Genomic DNA, 22,123 nt, shown 5'->3' with positions numbered 1-22,123 from the left:
AGGAAACATTTCTGCTCATCTTAATAGCCAGAATTGAGCCCTGTGAACATTTACAAACCAGTCTCTGGCTTGCAGTATGAGTTGAGACAATGGATAGAATTGCTGTGGTCAGCATAGACCATGATGTCCCCATGGACTGACCACTATTTGACATCTTATACTGATGCTATTTAGAATGCTTCTTAATTTGCTGGAATAAATGACAGTTCTCAAAGCAGTTTGGTTTCTGCAACTCAGAACTGCCGGGTCAAGGGATGAAAATTTTTATTGTTTTCTTATTGTGTCACTAACACATTATTCAATTTGATAAAACTGTATCATCAGCAGCCCTTATGAATAGCATTATGACTTATCTCTTTCAAATGTTGCCAGTGTTGGTTTGACTTAGACTGTGAGTGTGTCTGAACACTTCTCCATAGCTTCGTTTGCTTTTATTCGAATTTGTCCCTTTAGAAGGCAGCACTCCCTGGCACAACAAGCAGAATGCTGAAGTTTCAATCCTCCAAGAAAACTTGGCATCGCTCTCCTCCATCTCAGATGCAGCAGAGATGGAACTGGGGAGCATCTCAACATAAAATAAATGCAAATTACCCCGAGATTTAACCGATCCAGATGGAACCCACGGGAGGCCCTTAGTGTGGAACAGTCCCAGAGGCTGCAGGCCAAATGCAAGGAATCCCAGCACTTGAGCAGAGTCCTTGGAGAGCACTTGAGCACAAATTATTTTTATGACCACGTGTAATGATTGAGTTAGAAGCATTAAAACATTTAAAATGATATTCACATGGGAAAAAGATCCTTTGAGGGATGGCGCAGGCTCCAACCATGTATCTCTAAAGAAAATAAAGTCAGAATAAAGCAACCCACACTTTGTTTATCAGAAAAGGTTTAACAGCAGACTTATCAGCCAACCTTGGCTGAAGTAAAATAGTCTTTAGCAGAAAGTAACTTTGTCCTGACAACTGACTTCCCTTCCAGTTTGTTGTTTTCTGGTGTCTTGGTGAATAGTAGTGTCTTGGTAGAGTAGGGTTCAATGTGTTTGTGTATTATTTACCATAGCGCTGTCAAGGCTGCTCTGAGGAGGTCCAAGAATGCCTTGGAGTCTGCAAATGTGTGCCTGTGCACTGTTCATGAGGCAGAGCTCATGACATTCATGATACCACCAGGAGGGCCTCAGTGTCTCTTCTGTACTTTCCTTCTACCTGCATGTTTTCTCCATGGCTCCCTTTTGCCTTCATCATGCCTGCCAGCTTGCCTTCTTTCTGTAATTGTTCATTCAGCTTTGGCTTGAGCTACCCTTCTTAAGGACCCACCTCTATGCTGATATAAATGCTATCTGTAGCTCCTTCTGCTTCATTCAGGGTAATAAGGGACTAGGATGCTCCGGCTTAGATGCTATAGGATATTTGAGACCATTGAAATTTATTTATTGACTCTTTGGTTTTCAAGTAACTCCAGAATTATTGTATCACAACAAAGTTTAAATATTAATTTTCATCTCCCATAACAGTAAACAAAGGATCACTGTGAAGTTTCTTTCCTCCTCCTCCTCTTCTTCCTCCTCCTCTTCCTCCTCCTCCTCTTCGTAGATGGAGAGCTTTTCTCTCCAGGTCCCACCAAGTCTCACCAGTCCCGGAGCCCACTTATAAAATAAACACACAGACGCTTACATTATTTAAACTGCTTGGCCATTAGCTCAGGCCTATTGTTGTCTAGCTCTTACTCTTATATTTAGCTAATTTCTATTAATCTATATTTTGCCACATGGCTCGTAGCTTATTGGTACCTTACATCTTGCTTGTCCTGGCGGCGGCTCCAGGCAGTCTCTCTCTCTACCTTTCTGTTCCCTCAATTTTCCTCTCTGTTAGTCTCACCTATACTTCCTGTCTGGCTACCGGTCAATCAGTATAGTGGCCTGAGATAATTTGCACTGTTATGGATTCTTATATGTTGACACAAATGTAAACTATTTTTATATTTCTGTTTAAGATAATTTGTATATTGATACAAATACAAAACTATATTTGTTATAATGTACATATATTTCTACTCTTATTTGAAATATTTGTATATTGATACAAATGTAAATTTATATCTGTCATACTTTATGTATGTTCTACTTCTGTTTAGGATATTCAGTATATTGATATATATTTAAGATTATTGTCATATTGCACATTATACTATATATTCCTACCTCTGTTATAAATATCTTGTGTATTGTCACAATTTTGAAGTCATCGTTCTTTACCATACATTTGTTTATAGATTGTTTACCTTGTTTACATGAAGCCTTAGTCCTTAGGTTATTTCGGTAGATAAGACTTGTAGATTTATAGTCACCTATGCTTGTCATCTCTATAGTTACGTTAGTTAGGTTATCCAGATTTACAGATACATAGGTCAGATGGACAGGTAATCTTCAAACACTTCATAGACCTAGAGAATATGGCATTTAAATAACTTAGAATTCTGTTGACGTGAGACACAATTGCTCCTGGCAGCACCAATTTGATCCCGAGAGAATGTTGGGCTTCTAAGATATTTCCACTTGGAAGTTTGTCTTCTTGACACAAAATGGCCTACTGGGCAAAGAACTGCCCTTGCCTCGACTGTTGACAGTACAAATACAATGCTGTCCTTTCTGGACAAGCAGTACACAAAGAAAGCAACCACTGTACTCTGCCAAGACAGGGTAAGATGGTCTTTCAGAATTACTGCTTCTGAAAATGGTCTGTCAGATACTCTAGGCCTGTAGCCAATTTGAATGCACCAACAATGCTGAGAAACATTAGGTCACTGTCCAGGCTGCCAACTGTCCTGGTCTACTCTTGCAAGATTCCTGAAAGTTGCTTGCATCCATCTACCATTTCTCAGGTACCATTATGTTCCTTCTCAGGTCTTTGATGGGATTGAAGACTAGCAGTTATAGTTACAACTTAGTATATATACATATATAATCTCTTAGATAGAACATATTAAGTATTAGATTCAGGTTCTTTAGGATAGGACACCTTTTCGAATGATCTTTGTAACATACCATTTACCTACGCTCTAGACTTCTCTGGATTTTAGTATGTGTTGGTTGCTTGGTATTGTTTACATTGATTGCAGTTCCATCTTATCTAGGTCATTATCCCTCATTACTCTTGGACAATATTTGATAACCATTCCTTTGTATATAATCTTGTATTAAGTTAGAACCTTCTTATTTAGACAAAAAGGGGGAGATGTAGTGGGTAGCCATTCCAGCTTTGGTCTGGAAGTTTCAGCCCCCATTGAGGCTTCATTAACTATTACGCCTACAAAGTGGGGCCAAGGGAGAGCCCCAAAGACCCAAGATCAGGATGCGCTCTCTTGTTTCCTGGACCTGGACGCTAGAGGTAGACCAAGGAGAGTTCTCCAGAGAACACCGCCAGACTGCGCTGCATCTTTTCCAGAACCTGCCACCTACCTATCCCTTCATCTGTAAGTTATCCACTAAATAAATCTTCCTTTTAACTACATGGAGTGGCCTTAATAATTTCACCAATACCACCACCACCACCTCCTCCTCCTCCCCCGCTCCTCCTTTTCTTTTGCACTGGGAATTGAACTTAGAGCCTTTTACTTTTACATGCTAGGTAAACACTCTACTATCAAGGTGTATTCCTAGCTCTGGCATTTCTTTATGAAGCACAGTGAAATAAAAAGAGGATCCTGGTGTCTAAAAGTAATGACTTCCATCTTGTGTGCTTCTTGCCAAGGCAGTTACACCTCTAATCTTAAGAATGAGATAATTCCACATATGCATTTTTATTAGGTTTATGGATGCCTCACATTCATAAAGATATTCTTTTTGAGTTCAGGATGGTGGGATTTCAGGTATTTGTCCCACTTTCAGAACTTCCTGATTATGTTTTTCTCTATTGTAATGGGAGATAACAAGGTATCCAGTACAGTACAGTTGTAGATTTGGTGTATTGGAAACAGATATGATATGTGAAAAATAGTCCTCTGCTACAAGGTGAAGTAAGAAAATGGGGTGGTAATAAAAAGAGAACTGGCTGCATCCCATTGAACATTGACTGAGTGTATCAGCTAAGTGCAGTGTGATGGGGACCTCCCCTCACTTGCTCTTGAAGATGGGATCATCCAAGGAACAGAGAAGAATTATTCAGTTGTCAGCAAGACAATGCTGGATTTTCATCAGAAGATGCCATCTGAATGGGATGGAGGCAGAAAGGGAAAATCCAGAAAAAAATGCTTGAGAGCGTCCTGGGAGAACTTGTGCAGATAAGTCCAGCTGTGGACAGTCTTGCTTTCTCCACCTTCTGAGCATTGCCATGTCTGCTCTTTGAGTGATATTTGTGGACCCATTAAGGTTTGTAGAACTGTAGTAACTGGAGACTGAGTATTTCCTTTTAGTTCTTCCAGATATCACAGGGAAGACCCTACTTGATGTAGAACAACTGTGCAGTTAGGCTGGAGTATAGATGCAGCATGGGATGAGGAGTTTGATATGGTGGGGTGGAGAGATTCATGGGACAGGAGGTGTTTTTTTCTCCTCCAGGGGATCAGCAGCTCCATCTGTGGGGAACAGTAGTGTGAGAGCTGTACACGTGTGTGCGTGCATGTGTGTGTGTGTGTGTGTGTGTGTGTGTGTGTGTGTGTGTGTGTGAATTGCATAACAGAGTAGGTACTAGTCAATAACAAAAATGTGCATCTGGAGGATTTTATTTCTGGAATCCACATTTCTACACAGTCACTCTGAATTTAATCCTTTCTCCTCCTTATTCATGTTCTTCTGTTTCTACTTAATTCAGTTAATGGTTTTGACCAGTATTTGCTTTTCAATACTTTTCTCTCCTTTTCTTTGAATTCCTTCTGATAACCATCTATTTCTCTTTTTAATTCTTTTCTTTGTTTCTCTTCTTTAACAACCTTTTTCAGACTTCCTCTGATTTATCCAATAAAGTCAGCTTAAATGACATTTTCATGTAGTATCTATTTTTTTTTTTTTACTAAATGAATTCATGTAGTATCTATTTCATTTAACGCAATGAAGAGAGCTGAGGATTCTAATTTATAATTCCCTCTGCCTAGAGTAACGAGGATTGCTAGTGAAGAAGTCAAAAAGAAAGTACAATATAGATTGATGGGTCGGGTTCAGGCAGTAGGAGAGCTGCATGGGGCAAAATGGGATAAAAAGAAATGTGTTTATGTATACACAACTTTCAATAAATGTTCCTACCACATTTTTTAAAGTGTCTTACTTACTTTTGAAATATGAGAGGCATTAACATGTAGAGAGGGTAAAACTGAACTGGGATTTGTGTAGTTGGGAGAGATTGGACCCTGAAGAGACTTAGGTGCCTGTCGCTGAATGCATAAAGAATGAGGGTATGAGGAAAAGAATGAAATTCTAGCTTTCTCAACATGGTGAATGCAGGAAACAATAGGAGATTTGCTTCCAAGCAAGACTGGATTAGGTTGTGTTTACAGCGGAGAATGTCAACAAGGAAACCCAGTCCAGTGCACTCAGTGAGGGCACGACAGCATGTTTTTGTTACACTGACTGAAAACTATGCATAAAAATTGGAAGATTATTTGGTATTTAAATACAAATATGAACTCAGTTACAAACCTCTAAAGATGTATTTAATTTTACAGTTCCTCTTAACGCTGGCATCTTGTAGCAGGTATTTGCACTTTCACTGTCTGTGCCTAATTTTTAACCTATCAGCCTTCATACCTCTTCAGCTAAGTAAACAGCTATGCAGGTCAAACAAGAAAGACAGCGCAATGTTCCTAGAATGTTCTATGCCCACGGGGGTTGGGGGGGGGGAAGGGCTGATTCTGACAGCATGGATTATAAATGTTTTCAAGTAATTAAAACCTGACTTTCTATACTTGATGTATGCTGTTTCCAAATGTCTAATTGTTTGCACAACTTTAAAATAAGGGGGGCGGGGCATGGCAACTTTACTGAGCCAGAGGGAGTTGTTTGCAATGGTTCAAATTATGTTTAGATTCGTGGAAGGGTGTATGAAAGCACTCTGAGGCCGCTATAAAGGATATTTTTTCAGATGATTAAATGCAAATATTGTTTAAAAATTCTTAAGAAAATGATTTAAGAATAAGCAGGAAATAAGAAAAGAGGGGTTGGGGAGCATGGAGGTGAAGGAGGGCATTGTTTGGGAGTGAGCTCTCCTGCCGTGACCCCATGTTGATTGCCATCATCTGAAGAGTCTTTGTTCTGCTGGAACACGCTGGCAGGAAGATGAGGTGCTCAGGCTCCAGTGGATGCCTGACCAAGAAGTGCCAGGGTTTGCTTTATCACACCCCGCCCTTTTACAGCCTGGCAGGCTCTGCATCTTCCTCCAGGACGCCTGAGGCTTTGTAGTGACTGTGTATAGATAGATCCCTGAGCAAATGCAGAAGACTGGTCTGACCTGGTGCTTCACCTTCCTCGTGTTTGATACTGAAACCAGCCTCTCCAGGGCTATACCAAAGACCAGCTGGAAACCACAGTTCTGATACATCCTTTTCCTTCTAAACTCCATCAGTCTGAATTTGGCTTATTTTAGGTTTATATTATGTATGAGATAAATGGATACTTATTTCAGTTCTGGCCCTTCTATAGCTGACTGTGGGGCTAATCTGCATGTTAGAAAGTGGTGGGAGAATTTGGAGAGATCAAAGGCTCTTGTGGCTTAAATAGTTCAATGCTGAAAGGATATGACTGTAATTCTCTTGAAGACTTCAGCTGCAGTCTCTTACAGAGATGTTGGAACATCTTTTCTCCAAGGGGTTTCTGCTGCAGTTTAAGGGGCCTGGGTGCAATGTTCCTCTTCATTATCAGTGTTCTGCTTTTGCTCTAACGTGAGTTTGGGAAAGGGGAGGGAAACCCTGGAATTGGAGGAAGTTTCAAGAGCTTCAGGGAATTCTCTTTTCCCAGGGGTTTCATTCATCTACTTGCTGACATTAATGTTTTATAAAGACAAGAGTTTGCTTTCAGTTCCGAGTTTAGATCCAACTTAAAGAGATTCTGGACTGAACTACATTTAGGATTGGCAAGGGAGAAAAGCACAGGGAAGGACTTCTAGAGGCTTCTTGGACATCAAATGACTATTTCACAACAACCTTGTGATGAGTTAAGTATAAATGAATCAGAAACATAAGGATCAAATTTCTTTTGAAATTCGCATGGTTTTTTAAAAATTAAAGCAAAGATGTTCTTGGCAAGGAGTATTTAGGGACAAGTTCAAGTCTCTTGATGATAAGTTAGAGATATTCTTTACAGACACCAAATGCTGCCAGGCTTTATCTCTGTTCTCTTCTTTCCTCTACCCATTTTCTTAGGTGTGTGTGAACTGTGAAACTTTGGGTTGGTCACCAGGCCAGTGATGGGTCCTTTCATGCTTTCCTGAACTGCCTGATTTGACTAGGTCAGTGCTTTGGGGCTGGGAATGAGGGCTTATATTTGGACCCTGTTCATGTGACCAATACTTTGCTTTGAGTTGGTACACTTGAGCTTTTTCAATCCTGTTAGGAAGAATATGGCTACTCAGTTAGAAGCATGTACTCTGGAATCAGGTAGGGATGCAACACTAAAGAGCAGTTGACTCCTTCTTGGGTGTGGTCTTGCTTACTCTGGCAAATAGGAAGCCTTTGTAGAGATTCTGTAGTGTCATTTATTTATGCACACGGATGTTACCATAGAAAGTGTTCACAATGAATTATACTGGACTGAAAATGAATTACAGAGGAAATAATCTGAAAATGATCAAGCAGTTTATTTTTGACAAGTGGAAAATGTCATTAAAGGTAAGGGTAATGTCAGTTTGGGGATTTCCACATGTCTCTTTTCTCATATAGAGGTTTTTCAACTGTGGAGTTCGTTTAAGTCATATAGAGAGTCCTTTAACCATAGCAAGGGCTCTACCTACCTGGAAGCATCTTATTTATTATGCTAGGAGAGTGAGCTACTCCACCAGACCTACCACATGACCAAAAAAGCAGTCAACATTGTGAAATGGGCCAATTCTTTCCTGAGGGTGTGAACACAGTACTTAGCTCATGGTAGGCACTCAGTCAAACATTGCCAGATGAATTATAATTAGCATTTTGTGAATGGTGATCAGCTAATTTTAAAGAAAGAAAGTAGAAAGAGATAGAGAGTGAATGGTCAAGTGAGATGGTCCTTAAAGACTGTAGAACAGTCTTAGTGGATAGTGAAGAGACCTGGAAGGTGGCAGAGGTAAGAACTACCTTAATTAGCTTATTTGGCATGTTTGATGAGTTCTTCTAAGAAGGGTTCAGAAAACAGAAAAAATGACAATGATTGATGATGATGATGATGATCAAAACCCCAGGATTGGAAAGAGGTTGTGCCAGAAAGAGAGAGTCAGTGAATGTTGGATGACCTGTCCCACTGCTCTGCCCTTTGATCAATTCATTCAGCAGTTTACTGACCATTCTTGGTGGTCCAGAGAAGGTGAGCCAAATGATGCAAGATTAAGGAAACATGTAGTATTGAAGACACAGAGAACACCTTGTAGATACAACTCCAAAGCTGACTGAGATGATACTGTGAGGTATATAGACTGCTCAAGTTTGAGACAGGCCTCTGAGCTCCATCCAGTGCCTGCCTCACAGCAGCACCTCCTTCAGGGGCTTTTGACTTCCCAGCCTCCCATAAGACTCAGCTTTGGAGTAACAGCTCTTGCCTTGAGTTCTTCCTCCTCAGATACACAGTAAACAGAGCCACACTGAACCCAGTGCCAGTACCATATGAGCCTGTGGTAAAACTGCTTCTCAGACAGGAGGGAAGACCTGCCAAAGTGGAGTGTCTCATTATGCTAGCCCTCCACACTCACCCTTGCTGATGCTACAGCAGACTGAAGTTCCTTCACCACCCTCGGGGCCAACTAGCAGTGGACACCTGTGCCTACCTAAAAGGTTATAAGAACAGTTTGCACTCCGAGGAGAAATCTAGCCAACACGAGTTTTCATCAGCTCAGATGTTTGCTTTTTCCAGCTACTTAATTGTGAAGATAAAGACACTTTGCTGTATGCTTTCTTGGCTGTCTTAAAGTCCCTAGATTCCCAGGGTCCCATCTTTCCAATGCTTAGTGCTTGAGGTGATCTCATTTGTCATCTCTCCTGCTCTCTCTGCTTTTTTCTAGGGCTTCACCCCCTCCCACATCCACCTCAAGAGGAGTTAAACATTTAGACCTGCTTTAGGAGTTAGTTGTGGGATGCTTCATCTCACTTTATCATACTTTGCTTGCAATTCAGTATACAACAGTAATAAGTTCTTAATGAAAAATGCTAGAAGCAGCAACAGAAGAAGGAGGAGGAGGAGGAGGAGGAGGAGGAGAAATAATAAAAGGAAGAAAAGACTTTAGCAAGATTTAAGATACACACAGTGTTTTCTTTTCTATAGTGTTTTGTAGGGTCAAAGTTGTGCTAGCCATGTAAGAACATTAAAATGCATAATATCTTCATCAGTGTCTTGTTCCATAAGGCTGTCATAATAGATATATTCAACATATAATATATTTTATTTAGAAATAGTTGGATAGCAGATAAATCACATTTATTTGAAATGTGCTTAATGTTTGAAGGAGGAAATCTGGGTTTTGGCATCACTGAGGAATCCAGGAGCTCTGTCCATCGAGTGGCTTGGGGGAAACAAACCAGCAAAGCCAAGCTGAAGGACAATACCACAGACACTGCTAGGACCATCTTGGGAAATGTGAAAATAGCAACACAGCAGCAAACAAGCCTGCATGTTCTTCCGCTCCACCTCCAGGACCTTCTTCTTTCTGCTGCCCACTTTCAGATTTCAGTTCCCTGAGGCTTATCTGTCTTAGACACTGGGAGGGCAGATTGTTCTGACGCTCTACACGTGACTGCTGCTACCGGCGATCTTCACTGACCCTCTGTTCTCTCGTGACCTCTCTCCACGTGCAGTCTTCTGAAAAGGCTGGGGGAGAACTTAAAGGCATGTGTCTTTTTGGCTCTGCAGTGGCTCTATGCAGCACCAAGTTCTCTCTGTGCCTAAATACGCGTGGATGAGTAGCTTAGAAGAAGGTACAGCTCAGCCATGCCAGCAAATAGTCCCTTCACATCTGAGACCTCGGTCCTTTCCCAGCCACGATTCCCACAGAGAAAACTGAGGTACGGTGAATGGGGTTTGGGAGGCTGCTGTCTGCAGTGTTTCTCTGCAATAGACTTGTTGGCAAGATCATTGAGAATGTATGTTTGGTTAATTTTCATCTCTCTGGTACTTTACTTAGTGCCTAGCACATAGGCAGTGCTCAACATGTCATTAATGAATGAACAAAGAGTTTAAAGCTATAGGGCTTATTTTTATTTTATTTTATTTTTTTGAGTTTGGCCTCTTTTATTTAGATTGTATTTTTAGGGTTCACCCATAGCATGTATAATGTTGATACTATTTTATTAAATGGATCTAACATATTTTTTTTAATTAGTTGATAAGCATTTGAGTGGTTTTCTTTTCTTTCTTTTTTAAAAGTCTGTATCTATCTATCTATCTATCTATCTATCTATCTATCTATCTATCTATCTATCTGTCTGTCTGTCTATCTATCTAACATTCTGTTTAGGAAAGGGCAGGTCTCCCATGAGTATCAACACACCGCGGCATATCAAGTTGCAGGAAGATTAAGCACCTCCCCATGTATTAAGGCTGGGCAAGGTGACCCAGTTGAGGAGTAGGGTCCCAGAAGCCAGTAAAAGAGTCAGAGACAGTCCCTGTTCCCATTGTTAGGGACAAGAGGACCTAGCTACACACCTGTAACATACATGCAGAGTACCTAGGTCAGTTCCTTGCAGGTTCCCTGGTTGTCCGTTCAGTCTCTGTGAGTCCCTGTGAACCCAGGTTAGTTGATTCTGTGAGTTTTCTTGAGGTGTCCTTAACCCATGTGGTTCCTACAATCCTTTCTCCCCATTTTCTGCAGGGTTCCCTGAACTCCACGTAATGCTTGACTGTGGGTTTGCAACTGATTCCATCAGTTGCTGGATGAAGCCTCTCTGATGACAATTGGGATAGGCACCAATCTGGTTGCAGGAGATAGCCAGTGTCTGCTATTGCTGGGATTCTTAGCTGGGGTTGTCCTTGTAGATTTTTGTGAAATTCCCCTGAGCCAGGCTTTTTCCTGACCTCAAAATGCCCACCCCCTTTCCAGTAGTCTCTTTCAGTACTTTCCCCCTTCACCTCCCACAACCAGATCACTCATGTTCCCATCCTCACCTGCCCTCAGTCCAGTCATTAAATCTCTTCTATTTCTCATCCCCTGGGAGATCCAGGTGTCCCCATGAGCCCTCCTTGTTATCTAGTTTCTCTGGGTCTGTGGATTGTAGCATAGTTATTCTTTATTTTACAGCTAATATCCATTTATGAGTGAGTACATATTAATGTTTGTCTTTCTCAGTCTGGGTTACCTCACTCAGGATGATTTTTTTTTTCTAGCTCCATCCATTTGCCTTCAAATTTCTTAGGGTCCTTGTTTTTAACAGCTGAGTGGTACTCCATTGTTTAAATGTACCACATTTTCTGTATCCATTCCTCAGTTGAGGAACATCTAGGCTGTTTCCAGGTTCTGGCTATTACAAATAAAGTTGCTATGAACATAGTTGAGCATATGATTGAGCATCCTTTGGGTATATGCCCAAGAGTGGTATAGCTGGGTCTTTTGGTAGATTGATTCCCAGTTTTCTGAGAAACTGCCACACCGACTTCCAAAGTACCTGTACAAATTTGCACTCCCACCATATATGTCTTTTAATAATGGAGTCTTTAAATATGCTCTTATGTTTTCATGAAATAAAACTACAGCTACAAAGTATTTGTGCCAACTCAATGATAGCTTAGCACTATGTTGCTATTGGATTGAAGAGAAATAATTTTAGAAAAAATTTAACTACTGCCATTACTAAAAATAACCCCCACTCATGAGTTTGTCCATATGATATTGAAGAGGTGTCTTCTTAACTCAAGTTAGTACTGGGAAAAAGTTGTTGCTGTTTTTGTTGTTGTTGTTTTTGAAGGGTGTTGGGGACACTGAAGCTTATATGTGCTAGCCAGGCACTGCACACCACTGATCTATCCCCACCTCTCCAAAGTCTTTTTATAATTAAAACTACTGTACGTTATAGTCTTCTTCCTCAAACATTGTTTTATTAATATGGGTTCTCAGTTACTCAAGTGTCAGGGCAGGATTAAATGTGCAACAATTTTATTAAGGGAAATATTCATGTAAGAAAATGGGAAAAGGGCTGGGAGGGTTGGAAGGGCTCCAGATCTTGAAGCAAGTATGACTGTGAGCAAAGAAGAGAGGGAATGAACGGCTTCTCACCTGCTGTGCCTGGAAATCTCAGCACATCTCCCTCAATTCCAAGTGCCCTAAGGGTGGGGCCAAACTACTCTTGTCACTTGGGCAGTCTGCAGATGCGTGCTCATGGTGGTCATATCTGCACTTGACTCCTTTACTATATATAAAAGCAGCACCATGTAAGTTAGCATCTCTTCCCACATGAAGTCAGATTCGTCGACAGTGCTGTGTGCTGCTAAATAAGGTTCATTCTTGGACACACAGTGTCTCAATATTGGTAATATTGATAGGACTTTGAAGTAGATTAGTACTGTTCTCCAAATCCTAGCTCTTTCTTTTTATCTTATAACTGAATGTCTGATTTTCAGATAGATTCATGACTTCCATAATAAAGATTTATTTCCTAATATTCTTTGTAGTAGGTGTAGATGTGACTTGCCTTTGACCAACAAAAGAGGAAATATGTATAACCCACAGGAATTTCATTTCATGCTTTGGAAGATGTTTTATACCTTTTTTCCTGTTGGCTGGAATACAGATGTGATCATTGGAGTTTGAGAAACTGTATTAGACCCTGAAATAGAAAACCCATACTGAAAACATCCAAACACTGATGTTCAAGAAGCCTGGACCCTGATGCAGCCTTGACTGCCCACCTCAACACATTCTTTATGAATTACTAAAGTAAGCTTGTAGCTTGTTTGAATCACTTGGGTTTGGCATCCTATTATTCAGAAGTAAACCCAATTTTACCAACACAAGAAGTGCTTTCTGAAATTATGCCCAGGGAGACAGAATATGACATGCTCCTTATGACACAGATGATAAGTGACTGAGATTGCGCCCAGTTTTCCCAGCTTGTAGGTTGAGTGCCTATGGAATTAAATTTGAAGTTTAATTCAGTTAGAGATCAGTGTGTCTCAATTCTATAGGCACCGCCAAAGGTTTTAGAGAGGCCTTCTTTCTTGGCATAAATGTCTACATCATTCAAATATAAACACATTTGTTCTAGCACTTTGAATTTCCAATTATTTCTATAAGACAGTGATATACATTTTTAGTTCATTTCTTTAGGGTTTTAGAGCCAAACTGGCTCCTTGTATAAACTTCATTTTAATCTTGGTTTTGGAAAATGGGGGTAGTTGTGATTGAACATAGTGAAGTAGTAGAAATTTTATTATGAAATGGTTGTCTCACAGCTCTGAAAAGTAAATGAATTAGAAGTCATGTGGTCATGATCTCCCTTTAACTAAAGACTTTGCACTCTCAGACCAATCTTGGTGAAGAAAGACTCAGAGTTGGAAGGTAGTGGCTACATTTACCCTTTAATATATTTATATGCAATAAAGATATGTCTGACTTGGCTACTGGAAACAAAATCACATTACATTTGGCCTTGATTGTTATCTTCCATTTCACTCCAAACATAATAGTGAATATCTACAATGTTATATAAATTGAAAGAGAGACTCGCATATATAAGTATTCATTTAAAAAAATCTCTTTGAATGAGTAGGCATCAACAATTTTGGTAGCAAGACCCAGGGGTGGGGAGTAGACAGAAGCATAATAGCTCTGGCACTTAGCTACCTAGTACTGCAGAAAAACTAGATTCATTTCTCAAGAATGAATTTGTAGGGTGCTCAGAATAAAGCATTTTAGGAAGGGACAGTGCTATTTCAGGCAGCGCTGAGTGTTATGTAGAGTCCCTAAGCTCTCCTTTCTGCCAATAGAGTCAAATTGACTTCTAAGCTGGGTATGATAGTGGAGATCTTGTGGTATTAATGGGTAGTGTCACAAATCATGGGTTCAAACCTCACTTGCCAACGAGACCTTCTCTGAATATCATTTTCATTCTTGGTGAAATAAAAGGTTTTGTTTTGTTTGTTCAAATGAACATTTACCTTCCAACTTGAATGTCCTAAATTGACTCCTCTTTATTTAACTGAGTGGAAATGTGGGCCTCAGACATGAATTTGTTCACAGAGCTGGACTTGTGATGCATTTGTGCTGAGAAAACCCTATGCAAGGAAAATGTGAACTGAGGAAAAGCTGACATCACCTTTGGTCTGGGGACTGACTTGTAAAGCCGAGGAATTCAGGGTACCAGGATTATGCTCCCTGACTCTGTGGAGATCTTGAGTCACAAATGCTACGTGGACACCATTCAGATGAAATCTGAAACAATTATTAGATATTTTCTAAGTACCCTGGGATTTATAATTGTGTTTGACAAAACACATGGTTGACATCATATTTTTTAGTTTTTGACCAGATGTTGGGTGTCACATGAGCCCAGCAAAGGCGGTCCATGCTTCACAAAGGGAATTGCAAGTGACGAAATAATAATCAGTTCCTTCAGTTGCCACAGAGGACGTTAAAAAACCAAATTATTGATGCAGGCTTGACATTGCCATGGGTGAGTTCAGCCAAACTGAACTGTGTTTCATGGCACAACTGGATAGTTATTGTTAGGTTCCTTCCCCTTGCTGTTCATGCTATCAGTCTGCATGTTGATTTTTTTAAAAATGTACTTCACTCCCTTCATGTTCGGCAATACACTATTAGAATGCTTTCAACAAATGAGAGAAAACCCAGCCCAAACTAATATAGGCAAAAGTGTAATTTGTTGGTTACATTAATTGCAAAGTCCTCGAGAGGGTCTGCTTCAGATGAAGCTCAAAGGCAAGGCTCAGTCTCTGGCTCCTGGTTTTTCTTAGCCTCTCTTCCCAACTCTGCCCATTTTGTTTTAGCCCCTTTCTCTGGTTCTGTGGGTGGGGATTTCATAACATATCTGCTTAAAGCCCTTGCAGGAACTCACACTAGATTCTAACTAGACCGCTCAGTAAATGTCTCTTACTTCCCATGAGTTCCAGCTATGATGCATGCCTGCACCTCACTTGGGACAGGGAAAGGTGATGTTCTCAGGGAGTTAGGACTGGATCTTGGGTCATCTCACAGCCACAGAGTTGAAAATGAAGAGGGCTGGTTCCCCAAGAGAAATCAGTGTTTGCCTGACAAAAGGTGACAAAAATATCTGTGTGGCCAAACCCAGATGGCTTTGCTGCTGGGATCTACTTTGTTCAGACAATTGAAAACTCTTATCTTCTGCCTTGTGGTCTTGAGAGGGGAGAATACCCCTCTTCTATCTGTGGCTGATGTGTATGCACCAGCGGCCCTTTCCATGAGCCGTAGTTACTGTTCCCTGTATCTCCCCCCAACCTCTTTTAAATCAGTTCTTGCCTTAGTTTATAAACCTGCTCAAGTCTATCTGACCATAACATTCAAATTGTTTGGGCAGTCTTTCCTTTTAACTGCAATCAGTTGTCTCCTTTTCCACTGTCCTCACACATTTGTCCAGACTCTCCATTTCTATTTTTTCATGTGCCACTTTCAATAGGCCAAAAGAAGAATTGTTTTTGTTTCTACACTTCCATGATATTCTGGTTTCCATATTAGCAAATGTTTATTCACAAGCCTACCTTAACACAATCATGCCGAAGAGCAAGAAATTTCTTATAAAGGTAATAAGCTTTCCGAGGCATCAGAATGATTCTGGAGCAAAGTTCAAAGAAGCTGTATGGCCGATAAACTGCTGCCCATAGCATTGAAGTTGGCCATTCTCAGAACTGTGTACAGAAACTTCTGGAAATTCTCTAAGCTACTCCTCTGTTGATGCGAAAAACTTTAGCAACACACACACTCAGGCGAGGAGCAGAGCCAGCTCTTCTAGTCCCATGCCACTGGGGCCAATTCTCTCAAGCCTGTGGTGAAGGTGGGGCTATCTCTCCTGAGTGCGGGGGGTGGGGTCAATTCTCTCATGGGGGTGCTGGGACCTGTGGCAGCCCCAGCTCTCCGGCTGCAGTGTTCAGCGAGGGGGTAGAGCTATCTATCCCAGGGCCAATGTGGAACAGGGCTGGCTCAGCATGACCCTCGGATTTCAATATGCATGGTTTCTATGACTCTCTATGGTAACACGATCCGCGGACATGAGCCCAGACCCTGGCTGCTGTTAAGCCATGGACCCAGACATAGCCCACAGCAGCAGCCTGGGCTGGCCCTGTGTGGCTGCACAGGCTATTGGAGTGGCGTGACCCCCATGACAGCGAGGGCCACGAACCCAGACATGACCCTCAGCAGCAGCCCTGTCCCAGATGACACCATGGTCTCAGTGGCACACATGGACCTTGGACACCAACATGTCCACAGGATGCAGCCTAGACCCCAGGCATCTGTGTAGCCTTTGGTGGCACCACGGGCTGCAGACATCACAGACTCTAACTGTGGTAGGGCCATGGACCCAGATATGGTCCCAGGCAGCAGTTCAGGCTCAGATGTCATCATGGTCCCAGGTAGCAGTGCAGGCCACCCAGCTTGTCACGGCCTCCATGGCAGAGTGGTCCTCAGACACCAACATGGCCCCAGGTGGCAGTCAGACCCCTGGTTATGACCTTCGATGTTATCACGAGCCACAAACATCAACTCAGAACTTGGCTATGGCATGGCCATGAACTCATACATGGCCCTTGGCAGCAGCCCTGACCTGGATGACACCAAGGCCCCAGGTGGCAGCACAGGTCACTCAAATTGGCATGGCCATGTTGGCAGTATGGCCCTCAGGTCCCAACATGGCCTGGGCTTGGATGTCTCCTTGACCTCAGGTGGCAGCACAGACCACTCCAATTAGTTAGGCTCCAGTGGCAGCCAGGTAGTGGCCTCAACTCCTGTCATCAGCATGGCTTTCGATGGTATCATGAGTCACAGGCATTAATACAGACCCTGGCTGCAGTAGGGCCATGAACCGAGATATGGCTCTTAGCGGCAGCCCAGGCCCAGATGTCACCATGGCACCTTGTGGCAGTACAGGCCACTCAGATCTGTATGGCCCTGGCTGCAGCATGACCCTCAGATCCCCACCTGGCCTCAGGTGACAGCCCAGACCCCGGATATTTGCATGGCCTTCAGTGATAACAGAAATCAGGATATCAACACAGATCCTGGCTGTGGTAGGGCCCCTCGCTGCAGCCTGGATTCAGATGTCACCATGGCCCCAGGTGGCAGCACAGGCCATCTGGATGAGCATGGCCCCAGCTGAAGAGTGACTCTTGTAGACCAACATGGATTCAGGTGTTTGACCAGACCATGGTCATCTGTACCACCTTCAGTGGTTACTAAAGCCATGGACATCAACACAGACCCTGCCTGCTGCAGGACTATGGACTCAGCCGTGGCCCTCACAGCAGTGCAGGCCTGGATATCATCATGTCACCGCAGCGCAGGCCACTGAGATCAACATGGCCCCGGTGGCAGCATGGCCCTTGGACTTCAAAATGGCTACAGGTGGTGGCCCACACCCTGGGCATCCCCGTGGCCTTGGTGGCAATGTAAGTCACAGACATCAACATAGACCCTAGTCGTGGACAACCCAGATATGTAGGCAGCCGTCCAGGCTCGATGTCACCCTGGTCCTGGGTGGCAAGCAGGCTGCCCACATCAGCCCATTCCTCACAGCCCTCACTCCTTCAGAATAGCCTCTTACCACAGCACATGAACCACGCCGTCTTGCTTTTTCTCCCATTTCACCACCATATACTTGCTCGTCATATTGGCACCCAACTGCCAGGTACCACAAAGCACCAGGTGGGTATGTAGATGCTTCAGTCAGGTTGGACCATGAGGACCCAGGCAGCCTCATGGGTTTGCCCGCATGAGCCATGTCAAATTAACTTCTTTCTATTTTAGGACCTTTTAAAACAACTTCCTCACAAGGACTCTTCCTGTCCCAAAGCAGACATTACCCCTGCCCTACAGTGTTAGGAGCTGCTTAGCAACCAGCCCTCTAAGGAAATGGTCTCCTATCATCTATTGGTGTGAGGTCATTAGATAGTCCTCCTAGAAGTCAAGATCACATCCAAAACAAATTGCCTTCCTGTTTCCTAAAACTGTTAGTGTGCTAATCTGTCATGTCCCTGATCTAGGCAAAATGTCATTGTATTAGGCATGAACAAACACTATGATTCTTGAAGATTTCATATAAATATTGCCCACTGTGTTTTCACATTTTCAAGTGTTACTATCCTCATTAAAGTCAACACACTGGAACTGGTATCAAGATCAATAGAATGATTTTATTTTAATTCACAGTCCTCCTTGTAATGAGGAAGAGGAGCTGATGGGGCTCTGGTGAACTTTTGGATTCTGCATTATCAGAATGAAACAATCACTTGTGAGACATATGTGCTTTCTCACTTGGGAAACATCTCCCGTTATTTCTGGAGTTTGCTGATAGTACAACTGAATATTAAGAATATTAAGGATAAGCCACTTTTTGGCTGGAAAAAGGTTCTTTTTTATAGTAGGAAAAGATCGAACAGAAATAGAGTAAAATAAAAAGCCACTGTGGTCTTTGGGTCTGTAGGAGGCTGTATATTGAAGCAGGTAGATGGATACGTTTATCAGGATATTCAAGGATGAACTTTACAGTTTTGAGGCCCCATGTCTCATTTTCCTGCACTGATAAAGCTGACGACTTCCACGCCTCAGAATGACATGTGAAGTTGGTTGAAATCGTATCTACTTCCTATCTACTTCCAGTTAGTTGTTAATGAAAGGTCCTAATGGACTCCAAACACATTTTATTTTCTCTTCACTTTTATCCTTACTTTTTTCTGTGTCTTTTTTTTTGTATGAGTTTATAAAAATTTTTCTACAAAGTAATCCACTTTTTAAAGAATAAAAATAATAATTCATGCCAATTTGGTATTTGGCAAAGCATGACACATTGCATGCAAGGGTTAACAGTTGAACTTGGGTTAAGGATTCAGACATGTCCATGTGCCCATTCTTGGCTAAGTACATCACATTTGCTTCAAATAGATTATAGTATTCTATAATCTGAAACTTACCATGGTTGATATGCTTGCATTTCACCTCAGGCCTGTTCACAAGAAACTACCCTTTTCTTGTTCTATGTTCAGAGGACGGTAAAATATTCTTTGGTCTCATATTGCTTCTCATAGGTATCACCACTTTGACACGTTGATGGTCAATTTTCCTTTAAGTTCAAATTCAACTCCATGCTTGACCAACAGTAGGTTTTCAGTAAATGTTGGATGACTGGGTGGGTGGTGGACAACTGATCAAATAAATGAATAAATGGTACAGTGTGAAATGACAATGATTGGATGATGTCATGTTTCCTCTGTATAGAACTGAAGAGTTAGGGTTCCTTACAGTAAATGGAAATGATGTTTTCTATGTACATTTAAAAGTCCATAATAAATATTACAGCTGAGATAATACTTAAACGCATGAAGGTGCTTCTACCTCTCTGGCCTCATAAGCTGCTGTGTCAGCGCCTATCATGAGCCTCTTCTGAGTTGGTCCTTGATTTGTTCCTGCCCCTTGCAGGTTATTTACATCCCCTGGGAACCTCTCTCCCTGACCAAGTTGGCTTCAGTTTCCCCTTAGATACCCTACTCAGTGTACACTTCCTCAGAGACTTCCTTGACTAATGAAAGTAACAATAGGTGTGACAATAATAATGGCTAGCACTTAAATGGGGTATACTGTATGAAATGCTCCTGTGAACATGCAATGTATCTCTGCAACCTAGACTTTTATATTGTGGGCTGTGATCCTCCATATACATGTAACTGAATATACTGAATGTGGACAGTCACAAAGAATTGGCAACAGTTAAGGTTTCTGAAGCCACAATGACTAAAAATAATGCAAAATAAAAAGCATAATGAATCTGAAGTGTTTTTGACAGTGCTGGCCAGTGTTGCATCTCATGGATTCACTGTAGCTTTGATTGGAACACACAACATGCACACTTTGTGCTGTGTGTGTTATCACATCATTCAGTGCTAATGATTGCTATCTCAAATATCTTGGCTCAGATAAGAGTCTACTGTATGCTATGAATGTCAGTGTTTTTCTGTACTTACATTATTCGTAAAAAAAGACTTTTGATATTATCCCCACTAGCATTCCTTAGCACACATGTATCAAAAAAGCATGTCTTTAAATTATGTTGTATTAGAAAGTTGATTTGAAATTTTTTCTGTTTGAGTTGCTGACTTGCATTTCACACACACACACACACACACACACACACACACACACACACACACAAATTGTTAGGTAGTGTGGTAGTTTGAATGTCATTGGCCCCCATAATCTCATAGGGAGTGGAAGGAAGTCTAGCTTTCTTGGAATGGGCATGGCCTTGTTGGAAGAAGTGTGTCACTGTGGGGGCAGGCTTTGAGGTTTCCTATGCTCAGGATACTGCCCAGTGTCTCAGTTGACTTCCTGTTGTCTGCAAGGTGTAGAACTCTCAGCTGTCTCTCCAGTACCATGTCTGCCTGCATGCTGCCATGCTCCCTGTCATGACTGGACCTCTGAAACTGTAAGTGAGCCATCCCATTTAAATATTTTCTTTATAAGAGTTGTCATAGTCATGGTGTCTCTTCATAACAATAAAATCCCTAACTGAGACAGGTGGGTTTTGGCTTGGGGTCAGGACAGAATTTCCAACAGTTTCTGAAATACCCCTAAACATACTTCTGCCATTTTGTACTATGTCTTAGTAACTCCTCCTCTTTCTCTGGAAAAAGCAACTTAAGGTAAGAAGGGTGCATTTTGTCTCACAGTTCTAGGTACAGCCAGTCCATCATGACAGGGAAGGCAAGGCAGCAGGAACTTGTATCAGCTGGTCACACTGCATCAACGATCAGGAAGAAGAAAACAACATGTTCAGCTCACTGTATCCACTTTACAGTCCAGGATTTATACTCAGGAATGTTCCCATACCCAGCTAAGATGCATTTCTCACATCAATCAACCTAATCAAGATAATCCCTCATAGACATCTCAGTGACTAACCTTAATTTATACAATCCCTTTCAAGTTTAACTAGAGCAACAGTTCTTAACCTACGGGTCATGACCCCTTTGAGTGTTACATGTCAGATATCCTGCATATCAGATATTTACATTATGATTCAAAACAGTAGCAAAATTACAGTCATGAAATCGTAACAAAATAATTTTATGGTTGGGAATCACCACAACATGCAGTATTAAAGGGTTGCAGCGTTAAGAAAGTTGAGAACCATTGGTTTAGCGGCTTGTCACCGAGGTGACTCTAGAGCCTGCCAAAATGACAATTAACACCAACTATTACTTACCACATATGTATGCAAAGCCACATTCTCAGCATTAATGGTTATAAAGTCAAAACTTTTATCAACTCTGAAAAATGTTGAAGATGCCCTGCATTTCAAAGCATCAGACATCAACCAAGACTGAATTCTGTATGTGAAAGTCAACAAGCACATTAGTGGGCATGCTTGTTTTTGTCTTCAATAAAATAGGTATGTGTGAAGTAAAGAATTATTTTTTTAAAAAATGTCATGGCTTATTATCATTAAGAGTTTGATTTCTATACCTATTCTACAGACCTAGTATGCAGAGTTGTATAAAACTTTCTCAGGCAAAAGGGTCTGAGGGGGGATGTTTAATCAGTCCCACTCTAAGGTAACCCTCTGAGGCAGAGACATCATCAACCTCATTTTAAAATAAGGAGAGGAAGCTCAGAGAGGTTTGCTACTTTACTCAAGGTCACATAGTTCAAAATGCTGAACCACCAGTCATGCTTTCTCCATACAGGTCTTACCACACACTCAATTCGACATTTGTTTCCAGGAGTTATTTGTCAATAGCTTTGTATTAAAAAAATACTATCATCTCAGGAAGGTTATTATAACCCAA

This window comes from Peromyscus leucopus, chromosome 7, assembly GCF_004664715.2.
Source record: "Peromyscus leucopus breed LL Stock chromosome 7, UCI_PerLeu_2.1, whole genome shotgun sequence".
Taxonomy (NCBI): Eukaryota; Metazoa; Chordata; class Mammalia; order Rodentia; family Cricetidae; genus Peromyscus; species Peromyscus leucopus.
The sequence above is the reverse complement of the archived record's forward strand: the minus strand, read 5'-3'. Positions refer to the sequence as shown.